The sequence below is a fragment of the Pleurodeles waltl genome, chromosome 4_2 (assembly GCF_031143425.1).
Source record: "Pleurodeles waltl isolate 20211129_DDA chromosome 4_2, aPleWal1.hap1.20221129, whole genome shotgun sequence".
Lineage (NCBI taxonomy): Eukaryota > Metazoa > Chordata > Amphibia > Caudata > Salamandridae > Pleurodeles > Pleurodeles waltl.
Window position 1 is genome coordinate 350,997,216 of NC_090443.1, and position 16,557 is coordinate 351,013,772.

The following is a 16,557-nucleotide window of genomic DNA, read 5'->3' on the forward strand; positions in this document are numbered from 1 at the left end:
CTCCGGAACCTCCTGGGACCAGCATTTCGCGTACACCAGCAGAGGGTGAGCATATAAGCTCAATAATTAAAGAATGTTTGAAATCATTTGCACCATTGTTATTGAGAGAGAGCGGCGCAGGGCTAAGCATAGAAGGTGCAGAGAAGGGGGAGAACCAAGGGCATGCTAGCAAAGGCAAACAGTCAGGTGCTCAGTCAGGTAGGAAAGAGCCAAAACCCCCAGGGGACCCCACGGCAGCATGGGGTATAGCAGGGAAGGTAATAGGTCCTCCTATGGCGGTGGGCAACCCCCAGAGTCATTTGCAAGGCCATCCCTGGGTCCCCCGGCTATGACAACAAGAGCTGCAGGCCTGGCAACAGCCATCCCACTAGCAGTGAAAGAAAAAATATGGAGAAAAGAATTCATAGACATTTTCACCCTGCTAGAAATCAAGGTGGAAGGGCTAGATCACACTATATGCAACAAGGAGGAGGAGGACAGGAGGGAAAGAAGGAGAGCCAGGAAGGAGAGGAATTTTGAGAATTGGCTGTGCGCTTTCAGAATAATGGCCTGTGTAATAGTAGAGAAATTCCCACGCTGCGCAGCGGATCTATCGTTGTACGAGTCAAAAATACATGAAGCGCACCACCAATTTCCGGGGGATGCTTGGTTAGAATATGACAAGAGTTTCAGACTGAAAATGCAGGCCCACCCAGAAATGGAATGGAACGAGGAGGACGTATCCAGTTACATACAAAAGATGATGGTGGCCAAGGAGGTTAGCTCCTGGGGCGGGTGGGTGGATCAGTCCTTTCGGTACACGCATCCCAAGGAGAAACATGAGAAATACAAAACATCCCATAGGTACAAACCCTGGCACAGCAGTAAAGGGCAGGGCGACAAGGGATCACAGGTAATCTGCTGGAAATTTGAAACAGATGAGTGCACTTGGGGGTAGAACTGCAAGTTCAGACACAGCTGCTCATCATGCGGGGGTTGCACCAGGTGTCAGCGTGCAGGAAAAGCAGACACAGGTCAGACAAAAAAGAAAAGAGAAAGAAACACTAGGACCATGCCGCCAGCAACCCAAGTGGCTAACCCGAGGAAGTGGAAACTAGCTAGTTCCCCCATCAATACCCAATTCTTGAGAAAGTTAGCCAATGAATACTACAATAAAAAAGACGCAGAAACATTAGTAAAAGGATTTGAGGAAGGTTTCAAAATCCCAGTGAGAGGACAAATAGTGGGCAATGGCAAGAACCTGAAATCAGCCACAGAACACCCACAAGTAATTCGTCAAAAAATTTAAAAAGAGTTGAGGCTAGGGCGCATTGAAGGCCCTCTAGATGCGCCCCCCGCAAAAGACGAGATAATTTCACCACTGGGCGTGGTGCCCAAGAAGGAGGCAGGCCAATTCAGACTTATACATCATTTGTCGTTCCCAGAGGGAACATCAGTAAATGATAACATCCCAGAAGAATCTTGCTCGGTAGGTTATGGCACCATAGATGACGCCATTGATATGATCAAGGCAGCAGGCAGAGGGGCATGATTGGCAAAAGTGGACATTGAGTCAGCTTTTAGATTACTACCAGTACACCCAGACAGCTTTGACCTATTAGGCTTCCAACAAAACAGGCAAGTGTATGTTGACAAAGCCATGTCCATGGGTTGCTCCATCGCATGTGCATACTTTGAACAGTTCAGTACCTTCCTGGAATGGGCATTACATGAGAAACACCCAGCAGGAGGGAAAATGCACTACCTGGACGACTTCTTATTTGTGGGTGAAGCTGGCATAGGAGAATGTGCCAGTCTACTGAGGGCTTTTTAAAATCTAGCAAAAGACATGGGCGTCCCCCTGACTCCAGATAAGATGATAGGCCCGACAACGGAACTAGTTTTCCTGGGCATTGAACTAGATTCAGCTGCAGGAACTTCTAGGATACCGGAGGGGAAGGTAGCAGAACTAAGGGAAGAGATCAAGTCCCTGCAGGGTAAACGGAAAGCAACCCTCGGGGAGTTACAGAGCATGGTCGGAAAGCTTAACTTTGCGACCAGGGTGATCCCAGCAGGACGAGTTTTTGCAAAGTGGTTAAGCAGACTGACATCAGGTCTGCACGAGAGACACCACCATGGTAGATTGGGAGCAGGCGTAAAAAGCGACCTTGCCATGTGGGGCGCCTTTTTAAAGGAATTCAATGGCAGACTCATCTGGAGAGAGGGCTGGATATCGGCTAAGGAGATTTCACTGTTCACTGACGCCGCAGGCGGTTGTGGTTTTGGGGCCATACTGGGCAGCGAGTGGTGCGCTGGCAAATGGCCAGACAGGTGGTACAATTTGGGTATCACCAAGAACATCACATTTCTAGAACTATTCCCCATAGTAGTAGCCATTACAGTTTGGAAGGGCCAGTTGAAGAACATGAAGATAACGTTGTGGTCAGACAACCTAGGCGTGGTCCGCATCCTGCCCCAACATGTTAAGACTGTTGAGGTGTTTGGTGAGCATTCAACTCAAAGGCAACCTGGATATAAGGGCAAGACATGTCCAGGGCATAAAAAACTCACGAGCAGACGCTCTCTCTCGTTCCCAGATGGACAGATTCAGAAAACTAGCCCCGGACGCGAGCCGAGTGATGACACCTTTTCCAGAAGGCCTCTGGGATCTGGCGGAGCACACCTGTCAATATTAGTGCACAACGCACTCAAGCCAGAGACACATAGAAGGTATGCCAAATACGCCAGGGCCCTCATGGAAACAGGGGTGCCTGGAGTCACTTAAAGACCGAGTGGCAACCAGATCAGCAGTAGAACGTTTCCTCAAGTGGGCCTACCAACAGGGGAAAACTAAGTCCTGGGCCCAGGCACACTTGGCTACGGTGGCTCACTACTCAAAACTGCAGACAGGCATAGACCCCACAGCCTCACATTACTTCAAAACCGCAATGAAGGGATGGAAACGGCTTGAGGGACCTAAGAACGACAACAGACACCCCATAGATTTCAACAAGCTGGCCCAACTAATAGACGCATTGGAAACAGTAGCAGACAACCCTTATGAGCTGGTATTATTCAGAGAAGCTTTCTCCACAGCTTTCTTCTGGGCCTTTCGCCTAAGCGAACTGGTGGCCTCAGCAAAAATATTGGGAGGCAGCACCTGCCTCCAAGCGGAGGATTGCAGGTTAGAATCAGACAGGGTACACCTCTTACTGAGACGGTCAAAAACAGACCAGCAGGGAAAGGGTACACGGATTGAGCTTAAATGCATAAGTCAAACAAAGTATTGCCCGGTCTGCAGTTTAAAAGACTACCTAGCTATGCGCCCCGGGTTGCCTGGCCCACTGTTCAGGCACAACAACGGGGAATACTTGAGCAAATTCCAGTTCAATGCAGTCATGCGGAAAGCATTAACGAAAGGACGCCTGGCCCCAGCAGAGTTTGGATCCCACTCCTTTCGCATAGGGGCAGCTACAACGGCAGCAGAGTTAGGCTTAGATGAAAGCGCCATCAAAACGGTTGGCAGGTGGCGATCCAAAGCTTATAAAAGTTACATACGCCCACATCTGATGTAGAGGGAATTGTTTTTGATTACATTGACAGGTGCATCACCCAGGTCTGTATGGGTGGTTGGGCACTCTTTCATATCCAGACTACAATCATGGTGGAAGCAGAACATCAATATCGGAGGGAGAGAAAGATCAACAAAGTAAATCAGATGGTGGGGTTTCCCGGGCATGAAGTGGGCACAGCTCTCGCAGACATTGCAGAATTTATTAGAAGCTACACAGAGACACCCCCACGTGATAATTATGCACCTTGGGGGTAACGATCTGACCACAGTGAGGAGAACAAGATCAGAAATACATTATTGACAATTACAAGACTTTGCTGGAACTCCACCGTCACCTGGTCAGAGATAATCCCCAGAATCATGTGGTGAGGGGTCGTATCAAGCAAAGCAGTAGGTAACTCCAGAAGAAAACTGAACATCATGGTCACCAAGTACTGCAAAGTAAATGGGCTGGAGAGCATACGCCACGGCTTGATCCACCCCAGATGACCAGAACTATATGCACCAGATGGCGTACACCTATCAGAGGAAGGGATGGGCATCTTCTGGTCCAACCTGGCAGCAAGAATGGAATAACAAAGCTGGGAAAAAAAAAAAGTTTCAACAGGGGGAGCTGCCCGGAGACACCCCTCAGGCAGCGTGGCGGTAATTAAAGGAGGTTTAACCGAAATGGATCGTAAGCACACCTAGTAAGGCGGTGTGCAAATAAAGGCCACTCACCTGGGGATGCCTTATGGAAGGGTGAAAAGAGGCCAGCTAAGGGGAGTAAGCGGAGCACGGCACTCGCAGCCCAGACCCGCTAGGTCGGATGGCAGGGCACAGGTACACTCCAGGTAGTGAGTTGGGCCTAATCCAAAGAACTTGAAGCTACCCCCTTCGAGAAACGTGGTAAAACGAACACTATGGATTGAGCCCCCTCCAAAACACGAAATGTGGGATTGCCTACAAACCTAAGGGTGAAAAGAGACATGACAAACAGAGGCCAGGACTCGAAGGCCGATCCGTCACTGCTAATTGTGCAACTCTGATTATTTAATTCATTGTAAATGTATTGTTCTTGACATATGAATAAGCGCGATGATTGCATTGTCTGGAGTGTGAATTAAATTGCAGTGAATTTAATGCTCGCCGAATCTAAGAAATGTAATACCTCACAGGCAGTTAACACATTTGTCCACGCCAGTAAAAGCGGCCATGTTATATACACTGTTAAAACGGTGCTTGGTTTTGACAGTACTCCACAATGGGTGAATATTGTTTGTAAATGCAATTTTCTGGAGTGGGAAAAGTGCGGGTGTTAATGCTGCTGCACGCAGATTTTAGCCCACCAGAAATAGAACGTGTGCACGAGTTCCAGAAACTTGGCAACATCCTACTCGAGCACCCGGGTGAGCTTCGGTGCCTCGTTTTCGGTATGAGGTGCTAGAGACATGCTACATGAAGTAACACTGACTGTCTATGTCACACTGCATAAGTGCACACCAGTGAGGATGGTTGGTGGAGTTAAAAAGGACTGACAGTCGCCTGTCCCCCTTCCAGCTTAACTGGTGGCGCAGTGAATCCATTTTACCAGCTAACTATGAATATTGGAATAATAAGCACGGGGAAAAGTAGACAGAAAAAACATGCTCGAAAGAGCTAATGAAAAAGGAAGAAAACAAGGAAAGGCGTTTTTAAAGAAAAAATAGGAAAAATAAGGTATGGAGGAAGTGTGAAAGAAAAGTATGGTGGAACGATGAAGGCAAAGTCGGAAAGAAGTGTGAAAGGGAAGGTAAATAAAATGTAGGGAGGAATGGGATGCTGATTGGATGAGAGTATAAACAGATCGAAGGGGGAAAGAATAGACGATGGGTGAAAATATGAGTGGATGGATGGACGGATAAATAAAATAATGGATTCGTGACAGGATGGAAAGTTGAAAGGAGGATGGATGGATGGATAGATATAAGGAAGAATTTAAAGTTGAAGGGGGCTTTTCATGGGAATATCGAGCATATTTCCTTCACTGACAATACCATTTAATGTAGGCTTCGAATTCAAAGGCACAGCGGGAGCGCCGCGGCAAACCCCAGCACTCTTTAACTATCAATCATTTTATCTCTCATTGCGTCGTTCCAGAACTTCTTTTTCAATGCTTCTAAACCTTCTTCCTACCTTCTTTCATTGTTTTTTTTTTTCAGATGTCCACTATAACTTTCAATCTTTTTAATCTTCACCTTTTGTTTTAATTTTCTTTCTTTACAACTCTCCCTCCAGCCTCTTTCCTATTATCCTCTATATCTTTCACCGCCATCTATTTTTCTTTCCTTCTCTCCTGCCTGCATCGTTCCTTTTTCAATTCATTTTCTTTCGTAGTTCGTACATCTCAATTTCTTATGTTCTTTTTCCTTCTATTTCCACGCGTTGCTACATCTCCTCATCTTCACTCCATGTTTCCCCTTTTCAGTCCTCACTCTCAAGGTTCAGTCTTTATTATCATTCAGCCTTTAGGGCTGTTCCTGGTACTAAGCTCAGGTCTAAATAAGAAAGGAGACGCTTTTCCCCCAGTAGTCTGAACTGACTTAAATTCTGTACAGTCCAAAGTAAAAGCGAGTCACTGCAGCAAGACACAGCCAGGGACAGCCCCTCCACCCCTCCAGATAGATGGGATATATAGTGAAGGGTGCTGAGCATGACACCAGCTCCTCTTGGGCGCGCTGTATCTGATAGAGACTTCTAACTGCAGATTCCTCACCTTAGAATTTCCCCCAGGCGTCAGACTGGATTCGTAGATTTTTCTTTGAGCAGTACCCTTGCATGTCATCAGGTAGTGTCGGTCGACTCCATGTCTGTCATTAGTGTTGTGGTCAACGTGATGACTTTGCAATCGTACATAGGCGCCACCCAGGCACGCTGACGTCAGTTCTTTTCTTTCCGTGCCGCATGCAGATCAGTAAAGAGCTACCCTGGTCATTTTTTGACTAAATTCGACCTTTTTGTTGTCTTTTTTTTTTTCTTCTTCGGTGAGTTGAGGGATGTCTCGAAAGACCAGCTTCAAACCTTGTGATGCCTGTCACTGCCTGATGTCGCCACCGCATGATGTTGGTGACAGGCCCACGCCTGGTGTGTTTGTGGTGTCTGAAGGGCGACCGCGACCCGAAGTCGTGCTCCGAGTGCTGGGCCATGAACCTGAAGCCTTTGAGAGAGCGTTCCCTAAAGTTCATAGCGGCCTGGCGCTCGACTACACGTCGCTCTCGGTCTCGCTCGAGAGGAAGGTCTCGAGACCGCTCGCAGAGTCATCATCACTCCTCCTCATCCCATTCCAAATCTTCGAGACATTCGGGTCAAAAGAAGAAGTTGAAGAAAGCTAAACGTTCTTTGACTTCACCCCATCGCTCAACCGATGCAACGCAGGAGGAGCGTCGACGCTGGAGGCCTTCATCCGTAGAGCCTACTTCTTGGGCCAATCCGCGCCTCCCTGAGTTTCCGGGAGCCAGAGCCACCGCTGCCCAGCCCTTCTGCCTTACCAGCCCCCCTCAGGCTTTCACGAAAGTGATGGCGGTGGTTGCAGCTCATCTGCGCAGGTTAGGGGTTTTAGTCTCCCCCCTACCCCGAGTGGCTGTTGCAGGTGTACACGCCCCAGAAAGTCATCTTCCATCTTCAGACTATGGCTATCCTTCTGCACTCACTAGGGTTCACTATAAACATGCCGAGGTCACACCTGACTCCTCCCTAGTTGCTCCCTTTTATCGGAGCTGTTCTGGACACAGTGCAGTTTTGGGCCTATCCTCCCGAAAAGCAAGTCCAGGATATTCAGGCTATGATTTTGATGTTTCAGCCTCTATCCTGGATTTCGGTGAGAATGACTGAGGTTGCTGAGCCACATGGCCTCCTGCATCCTGCTGATGATACATGCCAGATCGCATACGCAGGCCCCGCAGTGGGACCTGAAGTTCCAGTGGGTGCTGCATCAGGGGACTCTCTCTGACATGATCCAGATTAGAGGGAACTGCGAGAGAGCTGCTATGGTGGATTTTGAATCCCGATGGATTAAACGGCAGATCCCTCTCCCTTCCCCAGCCAGATCTTACTGTAGTGACAGATGCATCACTTCTGGAATGGGACGGCCATCAGAGGCGTCTGGTCTCCGGTGGAATCAGGACTCCACATCAATCGTTTGGAGCTCCTGGTGATCAGGCTTGCATTGAAAGCTTTCTTTCCCTCTCTAAGAAGGAAAGTGGTGCAAGTGTTCACAGGCAACACTCCCGCAATGTGGTACTAGAACAAGCAGGCCTGAGTAGGGTCATGGACTCTTTGTCAAGAGGCTCTGCGCTTCTGGACGTGGCTAGAACATAATGGCATAATCCGGGTGGTTCAACATCTGGTGGCTTTCTGAACATTAGATCGGACAAACTCAGCCGTAGATGCATAGTCGATCACAAATGGCATCTCCATCCAGAGATGGCGCAAGGCCTCTTTCAGCAGTGGGGAGAGCCTTGGTTAGATCTGCTTGCCTCCACAGAGAATGCACAATGTCAATTGTTTTGCCCTTTGGAGTTTCCAAGGCAGCCCTCGCTCTGGGACTCTTTTTGTCTCGAGTGGAACTCAGACTTCCTTTATGCCTTCCGGCCAATACCACTTCTGTCCAGAGTTATGAAGAAGATCAAGAGCGACCGAGCCAAAGTAATCCTTGTGGCTCCATACTGGGCACAAAGAGTATGGTACCAGAGCTACTGAGCATACCTATGGATCCTCTGATTAAACTGCCCCTTTGGGAGGATATTCTGCCGCAGCAGCAGGGGATGGTTCTCCACACGTGGAGATTGAGTGGCAGCAGTTGAGAGCTTTCGACCTTCCTCCCGAAGCCTGTAATGTTATTGTTGTTGTCATAAATTTGTGTCATAGTGCACCAAGTCTGTTGATCCCCTTTCTGCACCCCTGCCTGAGGTTCTCTTGTTCATCCTTTTTTTGGCCCAACGGGGCTCTGCTTTGGGCATCCTTAAAGATTACTTATTGGCCTAATCAGCCTTTCTTAGATTGCCAGACCAACCTTAGTTATTCAAGTCTCCCACTTTTGGAAGGTTCCTTAAGGGACTCACCCATTTTGTTTCCTCTGACCTCGTTGATTATGATTATTGAACATGGTCTTAACTTACCGTATGTGCGCCCCTTTTGAGCCGCTGCACAATTGTCCCCTGTGGCTCCTGACAAACAAGACTGGTCAAGACTGCTTTTCTTATTGCCATCACCTCTGCTTGCCGAGTGAGCTTCAAGCTTTTTCTTCCAAGCTACCATTTTTGTCTGTCCACCCTGACAAAGTGGTGCTCCGTACGAGGGCCTCCTTCCTTCCTAGGGTTGTTACGCCTTTTCATGTAGGCCAATCCATCACTTAGCCTAATTTTTACGCACTCCTACATTCCTCTCATGAAGAGGAGATTCCACTGTCTGGATCCAAAAAGAGCGTTGGTGTTCTACCTCAATCGTACTAAAGATCTCCGGGTGGATGATCAACTCTTTGTTGGATTTGTGGGTGCGAAGAAAGGGAAAGTGGTGCAGAAGCGCACCATCTCACGATGGGTACTGCGCTGCATCAAAACATGCTACACTTTGGCAAAAAAGCAACCCTCCGAGGGCTTGCGCGCTCACGCCACCAGAGCAACTGTTGCTACCACTGCGTTAGAACGCAGAGTTCCTGTCCTGAACATCTGCCAGGCAACAAAGTAGGCATCCCTACACACGTTTACAAGACATTACTGCCTGTACAGTCAGGTCTGCAGAGACGTCTACTATGGTCATTCGGTCCTGCTGGACTTTTAGTATGAACTTGGTTCGTTGCCCACCACCGAGGATGGTATTGCTTGGGTATCTATTCTAAGGTAAGGAATCTGCAATTAGAATTCTCTATTAGATGAACAAGTTTCTTACCTTTGGTAACGACTTATCTGGTAGAGACATGTTCTAGTTGCAGATTCCTTACTGACCCACCCATCCTCTCTGCTTGTGAACTGATTTCTAGGGACAGGGATTCCCCTTTGGCACACCAGTTTCATTGTTATTCATGGCTCTGCGCTGCTGATGTGGAAAGTCGGGAAAAGAAACTGACGTCAGCTGGCCTCGGTGGCACCCATGTACGACTGTGATGTCATCACGGTGACCATGACGCCAATGACTGACACAGAGTCAACCAATGCCACCTGACGGCGCGCAAGGGTACTGCTCGAAGAAAAATCTCCAGATCCAGTCTGATGCCTAGGGGAAATTCTAAGGTAAGGAATTTACAACTAGAATGTGTCTCTACTAGATAAATCGTTACTGAAGGTAAGTAACTTGTTCATCAGGAGCAGACTCCAGACAGTGTTTGTCTCTGGTGGAAGGACAAAACACCTCCCTGAGCGGGGTGTACCCAGTGCATAATTTGTACCAGTGGTTGCAGGTGGAGGCCACAGGTGCTTATTATAGGGGACTGGAGTGTATTTGTCACTATCAGACTTCGACCCAGAGGATAAGAGAGAAGGGCAGAAAAGGGAAAAGGAAGAAGAGGAAGATAGAAAAGCAATAACAAAAGAATGAAAAGTAGTGATGATAAAGAATGCAGTAAGATAAAGAACGAGAGGAAACTTATGGTGATAGAAACTAGAGGCATGAAGTGGAATAAAGACTAGACAGCAGGAACGTAGCCAGAATTTTGCCACCTCACAACTTTGAACCATGCGTCTGAAGGCAATAAACTAATCTGGCAAGCCCAAACTTCCCTTCAAAATTTTCCTTTACACTTCCAACCAATCATCCATCCTCCCAACCATGCTTCTGACCTTTCACAAATCTTTCCATCTGTTCATTTATCAATCAGTTCACCCTTCCTTTCATCTTTCTATCCTTTTATCTTTCCATCCATTTATTCCTCGTCAATTCAGTCATCAATCTTTCCGTCTGTTCAACTGTCCACATTTTCCCCATTCCATCCCTTCACCCTTCTTTCCATCTGTCCATCCTCCACCCTTTACTCCATCCATCCACTTAACCAAACATGCATTTATACTTTCTCCCTTCCAAACATTTTCAAAGCTTTTATCAATCCACCCTTGCAGCCATCCACTCATCCATGCTTCAGTACATCCACGGATCCTTCCTTTCATTCACCCATCCATCCACACATCCATCGTTTTGTCTATGGTGCCATCCTTTATTTCATCCAGCTATTGCTCCTTTCACCCATCCACCTGCTCATCTCTACATCCAGCAATCCATGTATCCATTCACCTTTTCCAGCCATGGATTCCCTATCCATCCATTCACTTAACCATCCGTCCTGTCACATTTCCTTCCTGTCAACATTCTTCCCACCTTTCCTTCTTGTAGCCTTCTTTCTTGCCTCCCACCCTTCTTTATTTTCTCTTCTTTTTCTTTCTTACTTTTCCTGGCTTGATGTCCTTCACGGTACTTGGCAGATTTGGCAATCCCGCCATACACCCCTGAGCTCGGTCATGGCATTAACTTAAATTGTTCGTTATGAGCTGTTGTCAGCATTCCTATAAATAGTCAGAAAAAGCATTAATCAACAGTTTAGCTGGATCACCTTACAGGTTGGAGTCCCAGTAGCAGCCCTAGATAAATTGCAGGGTTCACAGACCCACAGCCACTGATGCAGTGTTGATATTCTGCAACCTTGGCATTTGTCAGCACTGACAGTGGGCTCCTAAGAAACAATTTGGGTCTCATTTCCAAAACGTTTACTATGCACAATGGGGTAATACAATTTTTTAGAAATATTTTTAGCCATTTGAGATGGTGGTTTGGCTAGGAGACACCACCAGGAAGGAGACCATCGACTTAATAAGGGATCAACTGCCTTTAACTGTGAAACCTATTCACCACTATCTATCTATCTATCTATCTATCTATCTATCTTTAAAAAAAAAAAAAAGCAAAGGGTTTACAGGGATGTTATAGTTCAGTTTTGAGTTTACATGCAACTGTTCTAGTTGAGACTTACTTGAAGTAACTATAATTTGTACACTAAGGTAACTATAACTCGAGCGCTTGCAATGCACAGCTAAATACTCTACATATTACATGACTTCTTCTGCAAAATTTTTGATAAAATTATTGATAAGAAAACTGTGCATGGCAGGGGCGCGAGGTGTAGCAAGTTATAGTTATCTTAGGCCACAAGTTATAGTCACTTGAACAGTTGAATTTCTATGTTTTTCTGCATGTTTAATGTGGCATGCATCATCATCTAATTAGCTCCTCGTCAAGCCAGCGCTGCAATGCCTTACGGGCCCAGGAGATGGCTCTTTGCCGGAGGTGTTTTTGATGTTTGCCAGAAGAGTACTGGGAGTGCAGAGTGTGTATCTCAGTTTGTAATTTGGTGAAAGACTGGAAAAAGTGTGAGTTAAAACTTAATATAGATACTGGTGCTGTAATTTTACTATGGGTGATAGAACCTATGTCAAGGTTAAAAACAAATATAGTAGGGAATTACCTGAAACAATGATATGACATTCCCCAAATGTGTATGTGTGTGTTGAATTCTCTACACTACAGAGTTACAGTCATATGAATCTGTGTGTTGAACTTCCTTCACTACAGAATTACAATTAACATGTTTCACACCCTGGTTAGTCCAGAAGTATCAGTTGTCGTTTCATCAGGACCAAAATAAAGAAAAACCTGGTCCTCACTAAAAGAGAGTAAGAATTCTCTTGTAGCAGCGTGTGCCTAAAACCTAAAGCAACTTACATTGGTGTATGTATCCCCTAATCAGGTGACCCTCCTAGAGTCAGGAAAAGGCCCCTTCGGATATTGTGGACAATACTGCAAATTTGCCATTCTGGAGGCTGCAATCCTATGACATACCCATTATCCATGAACCTGGAAGTTCCTCGTGTTGGATGTTAAACTGATGAAAGAACTTCAAGAGGTAGAGAATGAGATAATGGGAATAAGAGATGATATCACTGAAGAAGAAATTAAGAAATTCATCTGGAAGTATATGGAGCAGCCCCCACAAATTTTAGGCTTAACTCAGTTCATGCCTACTATGCCAAAGGATTCAACTGAGATTTATACTGATCTCGTGATACAGGAGTTGAAAAACTTGGAGGGCACTATAAAAAAGAAGAAATCTGGAAACAACAATGGTCAAACAAGAACGTTTCATGAATTGATGACAAAGTTAAACCAAAGAATGGACTGTGGGATTAGAAATTCTGACAAAGGTGGTAACATAGTCCACCGGCCCAAGGAAATGTACATGTCTGAAGCATACAAACAACTAAATGATGCATCATGTTATGTGAGAGCTCCCAGTTCTGTATTTTTCACAGTAAAGAGTAAATGCAGTGAGCAACTTATGGAATGGTACCATGTGGGCTTATTGAGTCATGAAGATAATCAGTTCTTACGAGTAGACCATCCGAAGGATTGGAAACCTTATTAATTGTGTGAATACAATTTAAATTGTATCAATGAAAGTTTCCATGGGTTCACAATGTGCAAACTATTACAGAGTTACGATTAAACATTTTTGTTTTTTTAAAAGGTGAGTGAAATATGAAACAATGAAACAAATGCTTATGTAACGCTCTGCGATAGTATGTCTTCTGTGTTTTGCACTGCGTTGCTTGGTTGCTCTTTAAATTGTGATTTTAAAATGCGCTCAATATTCTGAACAAGGCTGCATGGCAGCCAAACCGCGTCAAGAGGTAGCACTCAAATAAATGAGAACACTTGAGTCCAATGTTGCTGCTTCCTTCTATATGGACGGATGATAGAGGTGTGTTTGGAAATAAATATATATATATATATATATATATATATATATATGTACATACACACACGTATATATTTATATACATGTATATACATAAAGACATATATTCACATACATATATATTTATGTGTGTGTGTAAATATATATATATATATATATATATATATATATATCAAGATCTGACATACTCAATAGCAAAACATATTTGGGAACAGCATTAAGGTGAACAAAAAGACTTGAGATACTATGGTATTTAACACATTAAACAAAATGACAGAGGTGGAGATCGAGAACAAAGGCTGAGGAGAAGGGAATCCAAATGGATCATTGTAATTGGAACGGAGATGCTGTCGGGAATGAACATGGATGCAGGGCTACGTAGACACTTATAAAAGATAGGGAACAAAGAGACATATTTTGAACTGGATTATTTATATTGAATCTTTCTGAAGAATTAGTTGGATTATGATGTGATTAAGGTAATAGACTATGGGGTAATGAAAGGAATGAAACGAACAGGATCTTTGCGGAAAGAGTATCTTCTCCGATAAAATTGCAGAGTACAATAGCCCTTTCTCTTTAATTATGTTTGATATTTAATCTAATTTTTTCTCTTTGGTAGGGTACTTTACCGGGTATAATTAACGCAATATGAGGAGAGATGTGAACAAGATATAGCACTCATAGAATACTACTAATTTCAAATGGAACTCACAAATTTAGATAAATGAGTATCTTTAATTAATATAGAAATGGTACTTAACCTGAACAAGTAAAACTTAATAGGAAGTAAAAATATAATGATATGTTGATACATTGAAAAATTGGGTAGTAATCTTAGAGTTATATCAGGTTCATACATTAACTGAATGAGTAAAAATCATGTTTAGTATAAACTTGATTTCCATTTGAGACAAATGAATTGAATGGTGTAAAAAAATCGAGTATAAATGCCTTTTAAGTGATAGAAAAATGTCAGGGATTTTAATTGGTGAATGTTGGGTGATCACATGACTTAAATACACTGATCTCACGACCTACTCTATGGCCAGTCGAAGGCTCAGGCCGAAACGCGTTGCCATATTTGTCTGGATAGCACTTTGCACTTTGTACTTCACATGAAATAAGAAATAAAAATACCTTTTGGGATGATGGATGCTGCCCGCGTCATTCTTGCCACGAGAAGCTGGTAAATATTGCCTCTCGAATGCTGTGTGAGGACTCATGTCTAAATATATATATATATATATATATATATATATATATATATATATATATATATATATATATATAACCTACTGGCGGTCGCCTGTTTATAGTTAGGACAATTTTTTCCGTAGACAAAGGGTTTTTGTGTTGCTAATAACTTTGGCGCCACTTGACGAATCTTCACAAAATGTTCAATTACTTTGGTGGGTTCAGCTGCTGTGTTGAAAGTTCAGGGTGATCTATCAAGCAGGAGCTGAGAAAAAGGTTGGTTCCCAAAGCACTTTTTCCTTATTCGACATCAATGGGATTTTTCAAATATTTGAACACAACTACAGCCCAAACTGCTCAACGAAATTACACCAAATTTGGCAGAAAGCTAGCTCTTGGTCTTGCTTTTTGTGTAAATCCCTTAAGTAGTTTTGAGGAAATCAGAGTTTAAAAATATAGATATCGAGGGATGTTGTCCCTCCACGGATACAACTGTCCCTGTGCTGATATCTGATTGGCTGCAGCACTTCAACCAGGAAGTGTTGGCAGCTATCTTGAGACTTTGCTTCAGCCGAGTCCCATAAAAAAAAAGTTACAAAATAAATAAATAAAAAATAATAAAAATGAGAGAAAAAGGGCCAGGGTAGGGACTCCCTGACCCCTTAGCCCTGTTGCTAGGGTCCCACAGGGAGCCCACCAGAGCTGAAAAGCATATTCTTTCATTTAAAATGTCAGAATAATCTGCGGATCTGTCCAGATGGTTTCCTGTCCTTTTCTTTTAATTAGCTCCCGAGACCTGGCCATCGTGGGGGCATTGGGGGCTTTAATAAAGGAGGTGGGTGCACAGGGCTCTCCCTCCTAGGGCTTTGTATTAGCCTTGGGGACTGCCACGTCCCCGGGGCGATCAGAAAGAAAAATGCGTGGGGCATACGGCCCCCTAGCAGCCTCTGGGACTGCCACCTCCCCAGGGCAGAACAATGTTTTAATATGGGGGAGGCCCTATGGCCTCCCCCAGAGCCCCAAAGACCGCCACCTCCCCGGGGCTGAATAAGAGGTTTGTCCGAGGACGCACAGTTCCTCCCTCCCTTGCAGTCCCATGGACTGTGCACTCCCTGGGGCTAAAGAGAAGGTTTGTGGAGGGGGGTGCGCATGTTCCCCCCACAGTCCCAGGGACCGCCACCTCCCCAGGGCTAACATTGTATAATATGCGATGGGCAGCCCGCCACGGCCCTGGGGACTGCCAGCTCCCCGTTGCTGCAATAAAAGAATCAAGGGGTCTGTTGTGGACCCCCCGCATCGGGGACCACCACCACCTCCCTGGGGCAAATTGAATGTTGGAGGGGGACTGCACTGTCCCCCTCGTGGAGCCACAGATAACGCTGTGGACCGCCACCCCCAGGGCTGGCTCCTGCTATGACCTGGGGTGACTACTCCTGGGACATAGCTATTTGCTGTGACTTGATGGGAACTTTGGCAGTTCCCGCAAAGTCACAGCAAACACTCCGCTTGCAGAAAGTGAGAGCTGTCACACATCTCTCGCTTGTTGGAAGAGGTGGTTTCCCTGCCCTCAGAGAAACAGAGGAAACAACTGCTCTCACAGAGTGGGAGCTGCATGTTTAGCAGCTCCCTCTATGTGTCAACAATGTTGGCTCCCTCAGTGTTAGTGGTTAGATTAACCAGGCCTTGAAAAATCATAAAAATGTTATTAGACCTGCAGGTCAAGTGACTTAAATAATCTACGTAACCTAGCTGTAGTGCTCTTGATCCATAAACTGGTTTTAAATGATGTAATCTGGGAAAATATTTTAATTTACGGAGCCACTATTTTCTTCATTATCACATGTTAGCACTTTTAAGTATGTTACTGCAGCATGGCGGGGCACAAGTTATAGTTACTTTAAATAACTAACTATAAGTTTTAAATTTCTAGGGTTCTGTGTGAGTAACTTCAGAACCTAACTATAACGTCTCTGTAACTTTTGTTTTTTTAAGTGAATTTCTAAGGTTTTTTTTATTTTATTTCCTAAGTATAACATCCCTTTAACCTTTGGGT

The 16,557-nt window shown here is 44.9% G+C and overlaps 1 protein-coding gene across 1 annotated transcript in view; it reads left to right on the plus strand.

Moving 5' to 3' along the window:
- The window catches only part of KIF14 (kinesin family member 14), a 349,189-nt gene that overhangs the window by 244,019 nt on the left and 88,613 nt on the right, over nt 1-16,557 (plus strand). The window lies entirely within an intron of this gene.